This window comes from Anomaloglossus baeobatrachus, chromosome 6, assembly GCF_048569485.1.
Source record: "Anomaloglossus baeobatrachus isolate aAnoBae1 chromosome 6, aAnoBae1.hap1, whole genome shotgun sequence".
Lineage (NCBI taxonomy): Eukaryota > Metazoa > Chordata > Amphibia > Anura > Aromobatidae > Anomaloglossus > Anomaloglossus baeobatrachus.
The window spans coordinates 484,496,323-484,518,184 of NC_134358.1; positions in this window are offsets into that span (position 1 = coordinate 484,496,323).

Below are 21,862 nucleotides of genomic sequence, written 5' to 3' on the forward strand. Positions count from 1 at the left end.
TACAATGATTTAACTTTTACTGACAGGACCTGTGGGAGGTCATACCCATGTGACCAGAAGGGGCGGGGCCTCAGCAAACTGAAAAAAAAAAAAAAATTATCAGCTTTGTTAGCTGAGGCCCCTCCCCTTCTGGTCACATGAATATGACCTCACACAGGTCCTTCACACAGGTCCTGCTAGTGAAAAGTTAAAAAGTTATAGTATATATAGTATAAAGTTATAAACTTACATCCTAGCTGACCACTAAAGGTATGTATAGAATCAGTCTGATAATGCCAGTATAGCACTGGCTTTAGATTGTATAGGAAAATCCTGATGATTGGTTCCCTTTAAAGCCTCATGTTCTCCCCCTTCCCTCAGTAGTATGTTTTCTGTCCTTTCTTCATGTTCACCCCTTCTCTTTTTCTTTTTTCCCTCCCTTCTTCCAAGTCATTGTTCTTTTTGCCGGAAGAAACCTCGATTTTTCTTTATTTTGTTGTCATACGCTACACGGACTCCTCCCAGTCTATGAGAACAAAGCTCCCCCATAATGTAATCTGTAGTGTGATGTGTGAGAAAAATAAGCAGTGAAATAGTGAAGAAAATGCAAATCCTGTGATGTGTTTTATGTTTAGTTTTTATAACAGTACAATTGACCCAGTTTTATAGATTAATGTATATAGTGGCTCATACTAACTTTCTATTTGTTTTGTGCCTCCATTTTTCTGAGACCTGTAACACTTTCATTTTCCGTCATTGGTCCTTTGTGAGGACTAGTTTTTTGGGCGCTGAGCTCTAGTTTTTATTGGCATCATGTAGGGAACTCTAAGACCCAGTAGCATACTAGAGTTTGATGGGTCCCGATGCAAAGTTTGGACCTGGGCCCCCCAAACCATACACCAACACTCGGGGTACGGGATAATGACGCCTACACTTGGGGTACAGGATAATTACGCTAACACTTGGGGCATGGGATAGTGTCACTGACACTTGGCTCTTTCCCTCAGCACTCATGTTTTCCATGATCTGAATTTCTTCTTTCTATCAGCACCCAGCTTTCCTATGTTCTGATATCCATCTTGTCCTCAGCACGCACCTTCCACATGCCCTGCTATACATCTTTCCCTCAGCACCCAGCTTTCCCATCATCTGATATACATATTTCCTTCAGCACCCAGCTTTTCCATGATATCAGAGCATGGGAAAGCTGTGTGCTGAGGGAAAGATGTATAGCAGAGAATGGGGAAGCTGGGTACTGAGGGAAAGAGCCTCTTTCCCTCAGCAACAAACTTTTCCACCCCCCATCTTTGTCCCCCCTCGTATATAGCTTTCCAAATACTATAATGGCTCCCACATAGTCTTCCATATAGTATAATGGGTCCCACATAACCATTCATATATTGGAATGCACCCGCATAGTCCTCCATGTACTATAATTCACCCCCATAGTCCTCCAAATATTATAATGCACCTCCCATAGTCCTCCATGTATTATAATTCACCTTATAGTCCTCCATATATTATAAATAATCCCATAGTCCTCCATATATTATAATGCAGCTCCATAGTTCTCCATATTATATTGCACAGCCCCCATACCATTTAATACATCCCATAAGCCGCCATGTATTATAATTCACCCTCATAGTCCATGTATTAGGTGTCTTTCATATTGTATTATGCAGCCCCCATACTGTTTAATGCACCCCATAGACCTCTGCCCACCCTGTACTCACTGATTAAAAAAAAATAAACAAGTCCACATCTCTCCTCGCTCCCCCACTGCTCCAGTCAGTGTCCCGCGCTCTGCAGTCTCAGCTCAGCAGCGCACACTAGTGATGTCACTGCGCTCTGTCACACTGAGCCATTGAGCGCAGGCACAGGGGAAGAATGATGAAGAATGGAGTGCAGCGCTCTGCTCCATCCTTCATCATTACTTTGTGCGATGACGGGCAAGGGACCACGGGTGAGCGGGGCTCGGTGCCACCGCTGGCGTCGGGCCCTCTTTACACACTGGGCGAGCGCTGAGCCCCTAACCCTACCGGGCCCGGTCACAGTCGCGATCTCTGCGACCGGTATCGTTACACTCCTGTTAATGTCACGTGCACACATTGAGTATTTGGTCAGTTATTCCTCAGTAGTTGTAGCCAAAACGAGGAGTGGGTGATAAATACAGAAGTGGTGCTCGTGTTTCTATTCTACTTTTCCTCTGATTGTCCTACTCCTGGTTTTGGTTATAAATAATGAGGTAAAAAACTCTCTACACTAGGCCTTCTTTGGTGTTTATCAGTTACACAGACAGGCTCAGTCGTCAACCAACTGTGTTCTCATTAGTGATCGGGCTTGCAGGAGTTAATTTCTGCTAGCTTGCAGGTTGCCTCTTGGATCACATGTTGTGGGAGACCTATCACAGTCACTCTCTGCCTTTTTAAGATGGAGGAGTCTGTCTTCCCATGCCAACTATATCTTTAGCCACACCAGTCCGTGTGCTGGTGTATTCCAGTCCTACTGGTAATTGTATTGCTTTGTCCGTGGTCTTGTTGTGGAGTTCTCTCGTCATCTCGTTGATTCCTCCCTGCTCTTGTTTGTCTCCTTAACACTTTTTGTCTAATAACTTTGTGTAAGTGAATTTTGGCTTTCCCAGTTTCTCCTTTTCTGTGGGTTGTACCATGCCTGTCCCGCCCCTCTCCTGAGATGAGTGAGGGGGGCTGTTAGATCAGGGCTGTTCAGGAGCAGCGTAAGGATGACGGCCCAGACATTGTCACTATTAGATGTATCTCTGGGATCAGGGACAGCTAGGGCCCGCTAGTCTGCGGGCTAGTTTAGGAGTCCTGGTCCAGGGTTATTTCATCACACTCCATGATAAGAACTCCACATAGTATGATGGCTCCCAAATAGTATGATGGCCTCCACATACCATTCCAAATAGTAAGATGGCCCTCCCAAATAGTATGATGGCCCTCACATAGCACTACAAATAGTATGATGGCCCTTCCAGATAGTATGATGTTCCCCATATAGAACTCCACATAGTATGGTGGCCGCACAAATAGGCCTCCAAATAGTATAATTGGTAGAATAGGTATATGTGTCGCCCAGGGTTATGGGGTACTCGGTCCCGGGCGGTGTATAACTGGGGAATGTCACTTTGGTGGCAGATGCCTGGTCCCATGCCCTGGGTGCTTTTTAAAAGGAGGGTATTTACAGGGGATTTTTGAATAAAGTTGGCACGTGACACCACCTGTGGTGTGCACCAGGTAAGGAGGCCGCCGCTGCAGGGTTCTTCTCACCAGGGATGGATATTGATTGCAGCCAAGATGGAGTCACTCCCCACAGGCGGAGTGGGTACCCCAGGAGGATGGCCGGCTAGCTGGAAGGGGGCCGTAGGCGCCAGAGCGCGGGACGGCGTCATCGGTAAATAATGGAAACGATGCAAGAGCCCTGGTTTAGGTTTTTACTCACTGGTTAGGAGATTGCCTGAGAGTGTCCCGGTTCACTGCTTATAAGTCTCTGGTTATCTGATGCAAGTTCCAGGCAGTTACTGCTGCCAGTGTAAATGTCCTGTTTGTCCAGCAACTGGCAGAAGGAACCTGGGCTGAGCTCCTGCTCACAAGCCCCAGGCTCCGCAGCAGAAAGGTGAGCTTTGTCTCGTCTCTCCAGCACTGGTGCTTTCCAGCATCCAGTCTGGTCTCATGGGACGTCCCTCTAGAAAGCTCTCTATGTGTAATGGCTACCTCCTCTTATACCCCATGTGGCACCTGCCCCCCAGTGGTTGTCCTGGTGACTGGGAAGTCCCATACTACTGGATGGCTGACTCTCCCTGCCCACCCCAGTCCACTCCTGTCTGTGGGGAAGGCACCTAACTGCATGTGAAATGTGTGTGTCTGGTGTGAGCACCGGCAAACCACCTGTCACTTACGCCAGATGCATACTGCTCCTTAATTCAGTTGCAGTACCCTGTAGCAACCAAAGCTTCAGGGGCGCTACATATACACAGCACTTCTGGTGGTGGTGCACAAGTAGGTTCCAAAACCGTATCAAAGTATAAGCTGAAACTGCACACCAGGTAAATGGTATAAAGTTATTTTATTCAGCAGAATTGATAGTACAAGAACAAATAGACGTTTCGATCATGCAAGACTTCATCGGTGTACTGTAATGGTATATACAAAAACAGAAAAATAGACAATAATTGCATAAATAAGATGATCATGAAAAGATCAAGATTTGACTGTGTAAAGCCTGCTTTACACCATACGATGCAGCATACGATATCGTATGCGATCTTACCCGCCCCCATCGTATGTGCGGCACGTTCAATTTGTTGAACGTGTCGCACAAGCGAATAACCCCCCGTCACACATACTTACCCGTCCATACGACCTCGATGTGTCGGCGAACATCCACCTCCTGGAGTGGGAGGGACGTTCGGCATCACATCGACGTCACGCGGCAGCCGGCCAATAGAAGCGAAGGGGCGGAGATGAGCGGGACGTAAACATCCTGCCCAACTTTTTCCTTCCGCATTGCCGGCGGGAGCCGCAGGACGTAGGTAAGATCTGTTCATCGTTCCCGGGGTTTCACACACTGCTATGTGTGCTACCCCGGGTATGATGAACAACCTGACGTTCAATTTTTAGGTTTTACCATTCAATCACAATCGCACGTAGCTGTTACATGCTACAATGTAACTTACGATGCCGGATGTGCATCACTTACAACGTGACCCCGCCGACACATTGTAAGATATATTGTAGCGTGTAAAGCGCCCTTTAGATGCATGGGAGCATCAATAAAAGGGACAACAAGAATGATTGCAAGCGTATAATCCTGTGCAAAGGAGACTGGTGAGGAGGTGCCTTAGGCAAAGTATAATGGCCCCCCACATAGCCCTGTTTACAGTGAAATAGCCCTCCATGCAGTTTAAAGGCTCCCACATAGCCCTCCATATAGTATAATGCGCTCTGCATACAGTAAAATGTGCCCAACATTGCCTTCCCTATGATATAATGGATTCCATGTTGCCTTGCATACAGTATAATGGGCCCCACATTGCCTTTCATGCAGTATAATGGGCCACACATTGCCTTTCATACAGTATAATGGGCTCGATATTGCCTTTCATACAGTATAATGGGCCCCATATTGCCTTTCATACAGTATAATAGGCACCCACATTGCCTGCCATTCATTATAATGCACCCAACATTACCTTCCATACAGTATAATGTGCCCCTTATAGTTCTCCAAGCAGTATAATGATCCCCACAATGTACTCGTTCCTCCACTGCTCCAGTCTTTGCAGCGTGTAGTCTGAAGCGCTGGATATCTCGGTACAACAGGTGCAATATAGTGACATCATCCCATCACCCGCTGCGCTGAAACATTAGAGCCCAGGCGCAGAGGGAGAAATATGGAGAAGGGAGCAAAAAGTTCCCTCTTCCATAATTGCTTTCAACTGTTATGGCATCTGTGATGCCAATACACTTAAATCCCATTCCAAGCCGTCTAAATGGGCATGTAGGTCAAAGAATGTTGAATAAAATGGTACCCTGATATCTGCGATTCGATATCTTGTTCCAGAGAAATCCACATTTTTGTTATATGCAAATGAGCCGTTAAAGTGTAACTGTTGTTTCAATTTTTATTTCATAAATCTATAATACACATGAAAATAAGCAACTTTATATTATATCTTATCAGACAAATTTACTTCTTTCGGTGTCAGAATTGATCAGTCATTAATAAAAAATTCTGTTATGCTCGTGGATGTGAGCGGGACTAGACCAACTGGGCCGCAGAACGGACTCAACCTGGAAGGACGTAACTACTCATCTTCACTACAGCCACTGATGTTGATTATAGGCATGTGCTGCAAGTTAGCCTCCAGGTGCTACTCTAGGGAGCCCCAAACTGCTGGGCTCAGGGGCTGGGGATAGGGTACTGACGATCTCCAATGTGTTCAGGTGCGGCGGCCGGGATGGCTGATGCAGACTAGTTGACTGAGACCAGCAATTATGGAAGATTCGGCTGATATGGCAAGTGCAACAGGCACAGCTAGTATAGATAGATGCAGCAGGTATGGCAGGCTTGGCTGGTATGGATACATGCAGCTGGTATGGCAGGCTTGGCGAGTATAGATAAGTGCAGCAGGTACAGCGGGCAAAGCGAATACTAGAATACAGACACGTGTTAGCATATACAGCATAAGACTCAACAAAAGAGACAGGACCTGACACTAACAACACGTCTCTAATGATAGACCACATTAACCAGGCACCTCCTATAGGGGGAGGAAGCCTTAAATACCTAGTGCCTCTCAGCCATGAGCTGAAAGGCACTTCTGTTTTAGGAACAGGTGTGAATTCCCTAAGTGCGCTCCCAAGATACCTTCGGGGCATGCCCAGACCGTGGGAACTATCAGCAGGGACATGAAAACCGCCACTGGCCAGCTGGGAGGTTTATCGGCATCCACATCGGTGAAAGTGGGCAGGACAGTTCAGGGACGCCCGAACGGTTTTATAAATTCTACTTTCTGAGGAAAAATCTGTATTCAGTGAAGATTTTCCTATTGCTGAGACAGGAAATAGCAGTTGTTACTGATGAGATTCTATGTAGATAGAAGGGGTGGAGCTCTGCCTCTAGCTCATCCCATTGTCATAGAATCTTGTGTGTTTTCACAAGGGAATGAGGAAAAAATGCACATTACAATTTGTGCAATTTCTCCTGAGTACGCTAATAACTGAAAAATAGACCCCCTCAAGGAATTTATTTAGATGTTTGGTGAGCACTTTGATTCTGCAGGTGCTTCACAGAATGTTATAACGTTTAGCTCTGAAAATATAAAGTCACCTTTTTCCCACAAAAATGTTGTTTTAACCCCAATTTTACTATTTTTACAAGAGTCAGGGCGGCTTTGCACGTTGCGACATTGCACGTGCGATGTCGATGGGGTCAAATCGAAAGTGACGCACATCCGGCGTCGCAGTCGATATCGCAACGTGTAAAACCTTTTTGATACGATGAACGAGCGCAAAAGCGTCGTTATCGTATCATCGCTGCAGCCTCCGACATTTCCATAATGCCGGTGCAGCGACAGGTGCGATGTTGTTCCTCGCTCCTGCGGCAGCACACATCGCTGTGTATGAAGCCGCAGGAGCGAGGAACTTCACCTTACCTGCCGCCGGCTGCAATGAGAAGGACGGAGGTGGGCGGGATGTTTACTTCCTCCTCATCTCCGCCCCTCCACTTCAATTGGCCGCCTGCCGTGTGACGTCGCTGTGACGCCGCACGACCCGCCCCCTTAGGAAGGAGGCGGGTCGCCGGCCAGAGGGACGTCGCACGGCAGGTATGTGCATGTGAAACTGCCGTAGCGATAATAATCGCTACGGCAGCTTTCACTAGATATTGCACGTGCGACGGGAGCGGGACGATCGCTGCAGCATCGGTAACACATTGTTACCGATGTCGCAGCTTGCAAAGCCCGCCTAACAGGTGAAATTGCACTGTAGAATTTGTTGAGCGATTTCTCCTGAGTACGCTAATACCCCATATGTGGAGGGAAACTACTGTTTGAATACACTCTGGAAGGAAGGAGTGACGTTTTGGAATACAGACTGATTGAATGGCCTAGAATCATTAGCGAATGCCATGTCACGTTTGGAAAGACCCTGATGTGCCTAAACATTTGAACCTCCCCCAATTGACCCTATATTGGAATTGATCTAGTTTTTCTTAGTTTGAGAATATTATGATGGGATGGCATTTGTGAGTTGTGGAGTGTACATCAGGTTGGCATATGTGACTTTTTAGAGTACAATAAATTTTGGAGTAAGGGTATGTGCGCACGTTGCTTTTTACCTGCTTTTTACCTGCTTTTTTGCTGCTTTTTCTTCTGCGCTGTTTAATGCCAAAATGGATGTGTTCTTCTATTCAAGCAAAGTCTATTTGAATTTGGGTTTCTTGTTCACACTATGTTGTTCAAAATGCTGCCTTTTTGTGGCAGAACTTTGGTCAAAAACTCAGCTTTGCAGTGCAAAACCCAAATGGCAAAAACAATTGACATGTTGCTTCTTTGAAAAGCTGAGTTTTTGACCAAAGTTCTGCCACAAAAAGGCAGCATTTTGAACAACATAGTGTGAACAAGAAACCCAAATTCCCATAGACTTTGCTTGAATAGAAGAACACATCCATTTTGGCATTAAACAGCGCAGAAGAAAAAGCAGCAAAAAAGCAGGTAAAAAGCAGGTAAAAAGCAACGTGCGCACATACCCTAAGTCAGAAATAAATTTAGTAGTCCATGGATAAGTGATAGACTTTGGTGTCCTTTCTTATCCCTCTTCTGTAGCAAACGTTGCACCTTTTTTGTGACATTCCTTCTTGTCCAGATTGGGGGACCTCACCAGGGAAAGGAAAAGTTGACTTGGTACTATATGGGCACCTTCAGTTCCAGAAGTACTAATGCCCTCTCCTTTCTGACTTCAATATATTAGGGCCTTAATCACTGTTTCCTTGATCTTAAGGAATGTGGTGGTCTGGCCTGCAAATCGTGATAACATGTAAGCATTATACATCTCTACGATCTGCATGGCCAGCTTCTTGTGCAACATCTTAGTTTTCTGCATGGCACTGGAGAACTTGATCAGTGAGATCAACTCCCCCCATCTTTTTACTCTATTCCAGGACACAGTTTGGTTTGTGGACCTGTGTAGATGGACCTTGTACAGTGGTGGAGGTGCCGCCATCATTACGTATTGTGGTCAAGAAAAGCACTTCCCTCTTGTCCTCACACTTCAATACAAACATGTTGGCTCTACATTGGGTTCTGCTCTCACCCATGTAGCTCTGGCAGAGAGGAATTTGAAGAGTGAGATACTGGTGTAAAAGTTATCTAAGTAGAAGTGATAACCCATATCCACCAGTAGATGCACCAAATCCCACACAATTTTCCCTCTAACTCGCAAGACAGGGGGGCATTTAGTGTTTAGATCTTGGTGACCTTCCCTTCATAAACCCTAAATCTGTAGATGTACCCTGAGGTACTCTCGCATAGCTTGTAGAGTTTAATTCTGTACCTGGTCCTCCTACTGGGCAAGCATTGCCAGAATGTAAAGGGAACCTGTCAGCAGATTTGGGGCCTATAAGCTGCGGCCCCCACTACTGGGCTCTTAAATACAGTATTCTATCATGCTATATATAAGAGCCCAGGCCGCTGTGTAGAACGTAAAAATCACTTTATAATATTTACCCTAAACGGTCACTGCGGTGGAGTTGGGCCATATGGGTGTCTCCGTTTTCCGGTGGCGGCGCCTCCTCTTTCGGCCAGCTTCGTCCTCCTTCTGAAGCCTGTGTGCGAGTGCATGACGTGTCCTACATCATACACACTTGCGCCGGTCCCGCGCAGGTGCACTACAATACTGCGCAGGACCTCAATGCCGGCGAGTGCGGATGACACACGACGCGTCATGCACCCCGGCTTCAGAAGAAGGACGACAAAGATGGCCGAAACAGGAGGCACCGCACCCGTAGAACGGATACACCTATATGACCCAACTCCACCGTACTGACCATTTAGGTAAGTGTTATAAAATGATTTTTACGTTTACACATTGGACGTGGTGAACCTGAAGCAGGGAGCGGGGTGGAGTCTAGTGAGTGGGAGCAGACTGTAGTGACGGAGAGTTGGAAGGAGCAGTGGAGGAGTGAAGACCCGTGGCCTGGAGCTGGTTCAGCTCAGTCTGGGCATAAGACATAAGGGGTCCCAGGGACCACAGGTAGTGTGCCAGACTCCTGTGGCCTCATTCCACATACAACAAAGGAGTGGAGGGACTTGGTCGAAGATCGGGGACCGGTCCCTAGGCTAGAGGAAAAGAACCCACGTACTCCACTGGTAAAACCAGAGGCTGAGGGCAGATCTAATACCAAAGCCGAACCCACACACGAATCCACTGGAAGGTGACCACATAGGACCAAGGGATAGAGCTTCACGCCACCCAAAAAGGGTCCACAGACACCGGCTCAGTGCACTTTGTGTGAAAGCGCAAAGCAGGAGGGAGAAGCAAGCGAAGGAAAATGACCAGGGAAGGTACATAAGAAAGGTGCACCGGACTTGACCTCCGAACTACCCGGGATCGGCTGAAGCTCTTCTTCGGCTGCACTACCATCTACCCCAGAGGTCGCATCCCTCAGCGTCGGCTATCTCTGTCTGAGCACCACAGGTGGCGTCACGAATAAACTGTCATCATTCCCTTTATCTTTAAACGACACCGCCGGGGTCATGAAACTGGGCCTTGGCACCGCAGCATCCCAAATGCAGAACTGCGGCCCAGAAATGAGTGCCCCACGGCCCCGGCGCAGGCGCGTCATATCACTGATCAACGCTCAGCAGCTGCAGGACACACGCATGCTGTTGGTGCAAAAAAAAAACCTGCTAAAAACGAGTGATCAAGTACTGATCAGCGCTTAGAAGGGGGAGAATGGGGGAGAAAGGGATTGCGATGAATTGGAAAAAAGCAGGGGGCCGGAATATAACAGGAAGAGATAGAAAGACCTTCTTGTCTTCTGTCAGCAGCAAGAGCAGCAACCGCAGCAAAAGGTGGCACAGGCTAAAGTAGCTTGCAGCACAGCAAAAGGCAACTGATCCAGCAGCAGAACACCACAGGGACCACTCTGCTAACATCTCCAAGCAGGAATGAGGCAGAGCAGAACAGTCACTAGGAAGTCAGACAGCGTCTCTGCGCAATGATTGGTATGATCGCACATCATCGCAGTAAACATCGCTCCAATTAGTGCTGCCATTCGCTTAGCTCCAGCCTATCATCATTGCTGTTCTAGCACCGATCATAGCTGGACGTAAGTGTTTCATACAATTTCATTTGACTGAAACATTGGAATCGCTGTGATTGGGTGGTCAAAATTTGACAGACAATCACAGTGATCTTAGTTTCGGGGGGGGGAGGGAAACCCCCTGTGTCGACGAGTACAGGTGCCCTGCTGTAGAAAAAAGCAGGTACCTTCCTCCAATCATCATGTCTGAAGACATGGTGACCGGAGGTTCCCATGACGTAACTTTACATCATAGGCCATGAACTCCTATCCGATCATGGTGTAAACTTACGTCATAGGTCTTGAAGAGATTTAGGGGGTTTGCTGTGTCCTGTTAGTGCATTTGTTTCTGTGACTTTGGCAGGTAAATACTGTTACAGTACACAAGGGAAACTAATGCGTTTCAAACATAACATTCATATTCATAGAATGCCAAGTCTAAAAACATCACATTTGAAATGCGATGGTTTCCTTTGTGCACTGTATCACCATGTTTTAATGGCACGTGCATCCCAGTGTTTGTATGCCTGCCTGTCATTCCTATTGTGGATCACATGGTCTTTCGAGCAGAGCTTTTGTTACGACTGAACTATAACACTCTCAAAGTGATGGACAAACCAGGGGAGATGTAAAACCAATAATCCACAGGTCCTAAAACAGACTAAATACTTGCCGTAGACCTGACCCTGATTGGTCGCTGCATGACAGTGGAGGTTGGCACCCTAACATCACGTAATGGCGCTCCCACTCGTCAACGGCTGACCCCCAGTGTCCTTAACTGCTGAAGCACCATTGAAAATCAAACAATAAAAATAATTAAAAAATGCACATATTTGGTATTGCCGTGTTCAGAAAGGAACAAACTATAAAAATATAAAATAAAGAATATGATTGGTAAAGGGCATAACAAGAAAAAAAATCAACGCCAGAATTACGGTTTATTGGTCGCCACAATATTGCAATAATATCAAAATGTAGCGTCTACCCAATGGCATGATTAAAAATGTCAGCTCAGGGGGCAAAAAATAAGCTCTTACAGAACCCCAGATCCCAAAAATTGAGAGTGTTACAGGTCTTGGAAAAGCGCAATTCTTTTTTGCGACAAATTTCTGAATTTGTTTTCACCACTTGGAAAAAAACCCCTATATGTTTGGTATCTACGAACTCGTACTGACCTGGGCTATCATACTGGCAGGTTAGTTTTACCATTTAGTGAAGATGGTAAATAAAAATTTAAAAAATAGTGGAATTGCACTTTTTTTTGCAATTTCATTGCATTTGGATTTTTTCCCATTTTCCAGTACAATACGGGGCAGAATGAATGGTGTCGTTCAAAATTACAACTTGTGACACAAAAAACAAATACTCTAGGCTATATTAATGGAAAAACCAAAACATTATGGCTCTTGCAAGAAAGGGAGGGAAAAATGGAAAATCGCTGGGTGGTGAAGGTGTTAAGCTAGTTTGTAGGTAATCAAAATATGCAAATCACCTTGAACCAGGGCAATATTTTTGGGTTTAGAAGAAAGAGAGAGAAAATCCTAATATAGCATTAGGTATGCATCAACATATAAGAGCACAATTAATAGCAGAAACTATGCAGATATAAACAAATATAAACATGCATATAGATTGTAGAAGAGGACTGTTGAGCTCAATGGGCAAAAAAATTACAATATCCAAATTTTTAAAAAAATAAAGAAAAAAGGATTACAGGAAATAGAGGGGGAAGGGTAGCAGGTAAAGAGAATGGATAAACACACATAGCGAATAGTGGTGTGTTTACATGGTCGCACAGGCATCCTGGGATTGAATTTTAGCAGCTCGGGATGCTAAGGGTTAATGATTTTAAAAATGTGTGACTGAGCAGCTGGTAACGCGGATAGCTGGATTTATCCGGTTTTATCCAGCTGTTGCGCGCTCTTTTCCTAGAGATTTGATTGGCCGAGGAGAAAAAGTGCGGGAACAGTTTTTGTATTTAAACAGGTGTTCGTGGTCAGCTGTGCAGTTCCAGCTGACTGAAGAAAGAAGCATGGATGAGCTGCTGCAGGAGCTGGTGCGGAGAGTAGGAGAAGAAGGCGGCGAAGATTGGCTGCGGGCTTGCCTCTCTGTAGCGGCGTCAGTACCCGAGCCAGAAAAGGAGACAGCGGCGAGGAAGGAAGATGAGAGCGGTGAAGCAGATGTCGCACTAATCGGAGAGGTCGCTTCAATCAAAAGCCTGCCGAGGAAGAGGAGTCGGCGGGAGGTTTACTCACCTCCGCTGCTGTCATCATGGAAGAAGTCAAGCAGGAAGACGCCGCTGAGCCGGAAGGAGGAGGAAAAGTTATCGCGAGAGCGGTGTCGTCAGCATAAGGGGATGGACATCGCGTCAACAGGAGGAAGCGGCGCGTCATCAGTCCGCGCTGACCGGAAGATGATGGCGGTGACTGGTGAGCGCGGCCGTGCTAGAGACCGGAGTGTCCCGCCGCTGCCCATGCAAAAGAGTGTTAATGGGGCAGCGGCGGCGCTCAGGGTCTGGGCAGACAATGTGCCTGCGACAGCAGGATGCAGCGGCCAGCTGGAGATGGGGCATCGGAGGGATGAAAGTAAGGACGGCATCACAATCCAGGAAGCGGCCCCCAACGCGGATCTGTTGGGAGAAGACCAGGCTCTGCAGCAAGGCAGCAGGGGTGAGAGATATAATTTATTGAGTAATTTATTTGATGATGGTAATTGTGAGTTTAGGGATCTAGTTAGTGATACTGTAATGGCAGTATTACAGAGTAGGAATAAAGGATTGGGTACGGCATCTGGGGGGTCTGATTTATACAAAGACAGACCTTCAGGGGTGCCTGATAGTTGTTTTAAGGAGGCACTCACTTGTGAAATATCTCCTCTAGGTTTTCATTTGAGTGTTTCCTTAAAAGAAAAAATTTGGAACAGGGAGTTAATTGATCTGTTCTCCTTGTTGCCCTTTAATAAAGAACAGCAGCATAGATTGGAAAAAAGGGATGAGAAGCAAGAGTTGGAAGGTAGGAAGGTGTATAAATCATTCAACAATTGGGTGCAAGCATTTGCAATATATGCTGCTGTTCTTGGGGAGAAACGTCCAGAGCTATGTAGTGGGCTCTTTCAGCATTTCGACATAATACTGGAGGCATACCGCAATTTTGGCGGTATGGCATGGTTAAGTTATGATGAATCGTTTCGCCAGAAGATGGCGGTTCATCATAATATTGGGTGGGGTTTAAAGGATGCTGGTTTATGGCTCAATCGAATGCTTCCTCAGAGGAATGCTGGATTGAGACAAACACCAAATCAAACAATTAAGAAGGGAGTGTGCTTCGCCTTCAATGAGTCAGCGTGTCGCTGGTTAAACAATTGTCGTTTTCGGCACGAGTGCTCATTTTGTGGCGGAGCGCACTCTATGGCAAAATGTTTTAAAAAACAGAATCAAGCTAGCCAACAGTTACACAACACAAAGGAACATATTTCTAAAGGCGCAGACACCAGTGAAGTTGGAAAAAATGCAGCCATGGTTAGAAATATTTCCAGACAGGGAGAAGCGTAGTGTTGTGTTGAATGGGTTCAGGTTTGGTTTTCCAGTTCCAGAATTTAGAGGTTTGGGTTGTGTGATGTTTGATAATTTGCGTTCTGTTAATGATAATAGGGAAATAGTGAGAGGAAAGATCTTAAAGGAAGTTGAAGCAGGTAGGGTAGCGGGGCCGTTTGATACGGCACCGTTTGTTAATTTTAGGGTATCGCCCTTGGGTTTGGTTCCAAAGAAAGAGTTTGGGAATTATAGGTTGATTCACCACTTGTCGTATCCTGTAGGTTTGTCCTTGAATGATGAGATAGAGGCAGACAGGGCGTCAGTGAAGTACGCATCATTTGACATGGCGGTAGATTTATTGAAGCGGTTTGGTAAGGACGCTTTGCTTGCAAAATCGGACATTAAGTCGGCATTTCGGTTGTTGCCAGTTGCCCCCTGCGGCTTTAATTCGCTTGGTTTTGCGTTTGAGGAGAAATTTTATTTTGACCGCTGTCTATCCATGGGGTTTTCAATGTCTTGTTATTATTTTGAGGCGTTCTCGTCATTCTTGCAATGGGTTGTGGAGTTTGAGTTACCAGCAGGTGGTATAGTTCATTATTTAGACGATTTCTTGTTTGTAGGTGGATGTGGTTCAGAAGTTTGTCATGATCTGCTTTCTAAGTTCATTGAGGTGAGTGGACTGTTTGGTATCCCTTTAGCTGATGAAAAAACAGTTTTCCCTTGTTGTAGTTTGGAGTTCCTTGGCATTCTAATTGATTCTAATAGAATGGAATGCAGGCTTCCTGTTGAAAAAATATTGAAACTGAAAGGATTGGTAATGGAATTGCTGGGAAAGAAAAAACTATGTTAGGTAGTTTACAGACATTGTTGGGGTTGTTAAATTTTAGTCTTAGAATCATCCCTATGGGAAGAGTTTTTTCCAGAAGCCTGTATGAAGCAACAAAAGGGGTTAGGTCCCCCAGATGTCATATCAGGGTAACGAAGGATATGAAAGATGATTTGGGTGTATGGTTAGAATTCTTGGATAATTTCAATGGGATCAGTTGTTGGCAGGAGGAGTTTTGTTCTTCCGATGCATTGTCTCTTTTTTTGGATTCAGATGACAAGGTTGGGTACGGGGTGATGTTAGGACAGTATTGGTCAGCGGAGTCATGGCATGAGTCTTGGGTTAGAAATGGGGTGACAAAGAATGGGGTAGTTTTAGAGGTGTTTCCGGTATTAGTGGCTCTGGTTCTTTGGGGTAGGCATTTAGCTAACAAAAGGATAAGGTTGTTTTCCGATAATCAAGGAGTTGTATTCGGCATCAACACACTTGGGTCTAAATGTAGGTGGACAGTCAAGATTTTGAGGCAGATTGTCTTATGTTGCCTCAATCTTAATATTTGGCTAAAAGCTACGCATGTTATTTGTAAGTCTAATGTTATGGCTGATTCTCTTTCTCGTCAGCAGTGGGATGAGTTTCATCGGCTATGCCCAAAGGCAGAATTAGGAAATACACGTTGCCCAGCACAATTGTGGGACATTTTAAGGGATTAATTCCAAGGCTTATTAACCCCTTCACGACCGCGGGCAGTAAAATTACGTCCTATTTTAACGTGACTTAACGACCAGGGACGTAATTTTACTGCCTAAACTTCATTTGATTGCCGTGGCCATAGCAACGGCTTTCAAATGATGTCCCCTGCTGTTTCTTACAGCAGGGGACCTTTGCTTGACCCCAGAGGGGGTGGCATCGCCACCCCCCATAGGCGATCGATGTGATTGGCTGTTCAAATCGGAACCGCCAATCACATTGACCACGCTGTTTTCGGCAAAAAAAAATGCCAAAAATAGCGTGATCTTGTAAAATCCAGCTAGGACCGGAGCTGCAGCAGCTCCGATCATTGGCTGGAAGCAAGCAGACACCGTGGCCCCCCCTGCAGCACTGATTGGAGCGATCGTGCGATGACGCGCAATCGCTCCAATCAGTGTGCAGTGGGGCGGTCTGATCTGCCGGTCGCCGCCCTCCCCAGGCCTGTGCTGGTCTGGGGACCCTCCCCCAACATGTCTGCAGCGTGCAGCACTGGCTGGTACTAGTGGTACCACGCCACCGCTGCTGCTGCCGCTGCTGTCACGTTACGTCGCAGGAGCAGGAGCGGTGAGTATTGTGCTCACCTTGCAGCCCCTGCGCGTGCCCCCCTGCTATCTGCCCCCCCCCCGACATCCCGATCTGCCCCCCCGACATCCCGATCTGCCCCCCCGACATCCCGATCTGCCCCCCTGACATCCCGATCTGCCCCCCGCCATCTCTATTCTGCAGCTCCTCCGGTATCCCTCCTCCCCTGCTCTCTTGCAGCCCCTGCGCGCTCTTGTGATTTGCTCCTGCGCGCTCCCGTAATGGCCCCTGCCCGTGCCCCCCTGCGATCTGCCCCCCGCCATCCCGATCTGCCCCCCCGCCATCCCGATCTGCCCCCCCACATCCCGATCTGTCCTCCGAGATCCCGATCTGCCCCCCCAGACATCCCGATCTGCCCCCAGACATCCCGATCTGCCCCCAGACATCCCGGTCTGCCCCCAGACATCCCGATCTGCCCCCAGACATCCCGATCTGCCCCCAGACATCCCGGTCTGCCCCCAGACATCCCGGTCTGCCCCCAGACATCCCGGTCTGCCCCCCGACATCCCAATCTGCCCCCCGACATCCCAATCTGCCGGCCTCCCCCGTGATCTCTATTCTGCAGCTCCTCCGGTATCTCCCTCCTCTGCTCTCCCCCTCTGCTCTCCCCCTCTGCTGTCCCCCTCTGCTGTCCCTCTCCCCCTCTGCTGTCCCCCTCCCCCTCTGCTGTCCCCCTCCCCCTCTGCTGTCCCCCCGACGTCCTCTTACCTGTCTTCACCGGCCGATCACATCTGCCTCCATCGCTGGGTCCTTCTTCCTGGGTCTTCTGCTGAGCTGTCCAACTTCCTGCCTGCTGGCTGCTGCAAAGCTGTTCCTTCTGCTAATCCTCTGGGTACTGTGAGTATAACTTTTTTTTTTCTTTTTTTCCTCTATCCCCTTTCTATTTTTACACCTCATGCGTCCGTGCGTCCCGCAGAGCGCTGATCAGGGATGCAGATAACGTATCTGCATCCGTGGTCAGTTTTCGGCGGGACTTTTTTTCCCGTATTCCCGACGCTTTTTGTATCGCATCTGTCCGTGCGTCCCGCCGAGCGCTGATCAGGGATGCACATAACGGATCGGCATCCCTGCTCAATTTTGACAAAAAGCATCGGGGATACGGAAAAAAAGTGACGCCAAAAATTGAGCAGGGATGGCGATCCGTTATGTGCATCCCTGATCAGCGCTCGGCGGGACGCACGGACTGATGCAATACAAAAAGCGTCGGGGATACGGAAAAAAAAGTATCGCATCTGTCCGTGCGTCCCGCTGAGCGCGGATCAACATCCCTGCTCAATTTTTGGCGTGACTTTTTTTTTTTTTCGTATCCCCAGCGCTTTTTGTATCTCATCCGACCGTGCCTCCTGCAGCGGCCGATCAGTGCACCGCGTCTGTGCGTTTGAAAAGTCAAATGGCGTTCCTTGTCTTCTGAGCCCCGCCATGCGCCCAAACAATTGATTTCCACCACATGTGAGGTATCTGCGTACTCGGGAAAAATTGCACCATACGTTTTATGGTGCATTTTTTCCTGATACCGTTGTAAAAAGAGAAAAAAAAAACTACCTTGTTGCTGCAAAAATTTAAAAAATTTTTTTAAAAAAAATAAATAATTTTCACGGTTCAACGTTATCAATTTTCAATGGAGCCCCTGGGGGTACAAGGGGCTCACTAAACATCTAGATAAATTCCTTGAGGGGTCTAGTTCCAAAATGGGGTAATTTGTGGGGGAGCTCCACTGTTTAGGCACCATAGGGGGGGGTCTAAAAACGTGACATGGCGTCCGCTAATGATTCCAATCAATTTTGCTGTCAAATGGTGCCCTTCTCTTCTGAGCCCCGCCATGCACCCAAAAATTACTTTCCACCACATGTGAGGTATCTGCGTACTCAGGAGAAAATGGACAATACGTTTTATGGTGCATTTTTTCCTGATACCCTTGTGGAAAAAAAAGCTACCTAGTTGAAGCAACAGTTTTGTGGTAAAAAAAATTTTTTTTCTTTTCACGGCTCAACGTTATAAACTTCTGTGAAGCCCCCAGGTGTTCAAAGTGCTCACCAAACATCTAGAAAAAATATTTGAGGGCTCTAGTTTCCAAAATGGGGTCACTTGTGGGGGAGCTCCATTGTTTAGGCACCTCAGGGGGTCTTCAAACCTGACATGGCGTCCGCTAATGAGTGCAGCTAATTTTGCATTCAAATGGCGCTCCTTGCCTTCCGAGCACTGCCGTGTGTCCAAACATTTGATTTCCACCACATATGAGGTATCTGCGTACTCAGGAGAAAATGGACAATACATTTTATGTTGCATTTTTTCCCGATACCCTTGTGAAAAAAAAAGCTACCTAGTTGAAGCAACAGTTTTGTGGTAAAAAAAAAATTTTTTCTTTTCACGGCTCAACGTTATAAACTTCTGTGAAGCCCCCAGGTGTTCAAAGTGCTCATCAAACATCTAGAAAAAATATTTGAGGGCTCTAGTTTCCAAAATGGGGTCACTTGTGGGGGAGCTCCATTGTTTAGGCACCTCAGGGGGTCTTCAAACCCGACATGGCGTCTGCTAATTAGTGCAGCTAATTTTGCGTTCAAAAATTCAAATGGCGCTCCTTGCCTTCCGAGCACTGCCGTGTGTCCAAACATTTGATTTCCACCACATATGAGGTATCTGCGTACTCAGGAGAAAATGGACAATACATTTTATGTTGCATTTTTTCCCGATACCCTTGTGAAAAAGAAAGCTACCTAGTTGAAGCAACAGTTTTGTGGTAAAAAATTTTTTTTTTCTTTTCACGGCTCAACGTTATAAACTTCTGTGAAGCCCCCAGGTGTTCAAAGTGCTCATCAAACATCTAGAAAAAATATTTGAAGGCTCTAGTTTCCAAAATGGGGTCACTTGTGGGGGAGTTCCATTGTTTAGGCACCTCAGGGGGTCTTCAAACCCGACATGGCGTCCGCTAATTAGTGCAGCTAATTTTGCGTTCAAAAATTCAAATGGCGCTCCTTGCCTTCCGAGCACTGCCGTGTGTCCAAACATTTGATTTCCACCACATATGAGGTATCTGCGTACTCAGGAGAAAATGGACAATACATTTTATGTTGCATTTTTTCCCGATACCCTTGTGAAAAAGAAAGCTACCTAGTTGAAGCAACAGTTTTGTGGTAAAAAATTTTTTTTTTCTTTTCACGGCTCAACGTTATAAACTTCTGTGAAGCCCCCAGGTGTTCAAAGTGCTCATCAAACATCTAGAAAAAATATTTGAGGGCTCTAGTTTCCAAAATGGGGTCACTTGTGGGGGAGATCCATTGTTTAGGCACCTCAGGGGGTCTTCAAACCCAACATGGCGTCTGCTAATTAGTGCAGCTAATTTTGCGTTCAAAAATTCAAATGGCGCTCCTTGCCTTCCGAGCACTGCCGTGTGTCCAAACATTTGATTTCCACCACATATGAGGTATCTGCGTACTCAGGAGAAAATGGACAATACATTTTATGTTGCATTTTTTCCCGATACCCTTGTGAAAAAAAAGCTACCTAGTTGAAGCAACAGTTTTGTGGTAAAAAAAAATTTTTTTTCTTTTCACGGCTCAACGTTATAAACTTCTGTGAAGCTCCCAGGTGTTCAAAGTGCTCATCAAACATCTAGAAAAAATATTTGAGGGCTCTAGTTTCCAAAATTGGGTCACTTGTGGGGGAGCTCCATTGTTTAGGCACCTCAAGGGGTCTTCAAACCCGACATGGCGTCCGCTAATGAGTGCAGCTAATTTTGTGTTCAAAAATTCAAATGGCGCTCCTTGCCTTTCGACCTCTGCCGTGCACCCAAACAATTGATTTTTACCCCATATGGGGTATCAGCGTACTCAGGAGAAAATGCATAATAAATTGTAGGGTGCACTTTCTCTTTTCTCCCTTGTAAAAATGAAAATTGTATGGCTAAAGTAACATTTTTGTGTTAAAAAGTAAAATTTTCATTTTTTCCTTCCACATTGCTTTGGTTCCTGTGACGCACCTAAAGGGTTAATAAACTTCTTGGATGTGGTTTTGAGCAGTGTGAGGGGTGCAGTTTTTAGAATGGGGTCACTTTTGGGTATTTTCTGTCACCTTGGCCTCTCAAAGTCACTTCAAATGTGATGTGGTCCCTAAAAAAAATATTTTGTAAATTTTGTTGGAAAAATTAGAAATTGCTGATGAACTTTGACCCCTTCTAACTTCCTAACGAAAAAAAAATTTCTTTCGAAAATTGCGCTGGTGTAAAGTTGACAAGTGGGAAATGTTATTTAGTAACTATTTTGTGTGACATATCTCTCAGATTTATGGCCATAAATTTTCAAAGTTTGAAAATTGCGAAATTTTCTGAATTTTCGCAAAATTTCCTAAATTTTCACAAATAAACGCAAAAAATATCGGCCTAAATTTACCACTGACATGAAGTACAATATGTCACGAAAAAACAATGTCAGAATCGCCAGGATCCGTTGAAGTGTTCCAGAGTTATAACCTGTCAAAGTGACACTGGTCAGAATTGCAAAAAATGGCCCGGTCATTAGGGTGTTTTTAGTGGCCGGGGGTGAAGGGGTTAAAGGGTCATTGGCAAACAGCACATGGGCTGGCTATTCAAGGGCATGGGATAAGTGGGTAAAATTTTGTAACTATAACGGCTTTAATCCTTACACAACAAATGCTGTTGCAGCATTACAGTTTTTGAATGAACTGCTCGAGGACAGGGTATCCTACGCTGCATTAGCCAGGTTGATCGCTGGCATTTCATTTTTCTTAAAACTTGGCGGTAGTCCGCCTCTCAGCAGTTTATTTCCAATTGCACAGGTGCTAAAAGGATTTAAAAAAGCGAACTTCCAGCCGGACACAAGGAGACCCGTGTCTATTGAATTATTATATAAGCTGTGGGAAGTGTTAAAGTTGGTATGTAGGAATGAGTTTGAAACCTGTTTGTTTCAAACTGCATTCACAGTAATGTTTTTTGCCGCATTACGGGTTGGTGAATTATTGAGTGGGAGTAAGAGTCAGCCGGCTGGTTTAAAGGTAGAGGATGTGTCAATATCAGACAATAAACTGTTAATTAATATTAGAAGATCCAAGACTGATCAGTTAGGTAAAGGGTCATTAGTTAAATTGAATCCTTTGAGTAATGCAGACATTTGTCCCGTCAAGAATGTGCGAAGTTGGCTTCAGGTACGGCCTGTAGGTAAGGGGCCTTTGTTGGTTCATGCGACAGGCGATCCCGCAACGAGCTTCCAATTTAACAGTATGTTGAAGAAATGCTTGTTTAAGCTGAATATGGGTAAGTGTAACATTTCGTCACATTCATTCAGAATAGGGGCGGCTACAGTAGCTGCAGGTCTAGGTTTAAGCGAGGATAACATTAAAGCGTTAGGCCGTTGGGACTC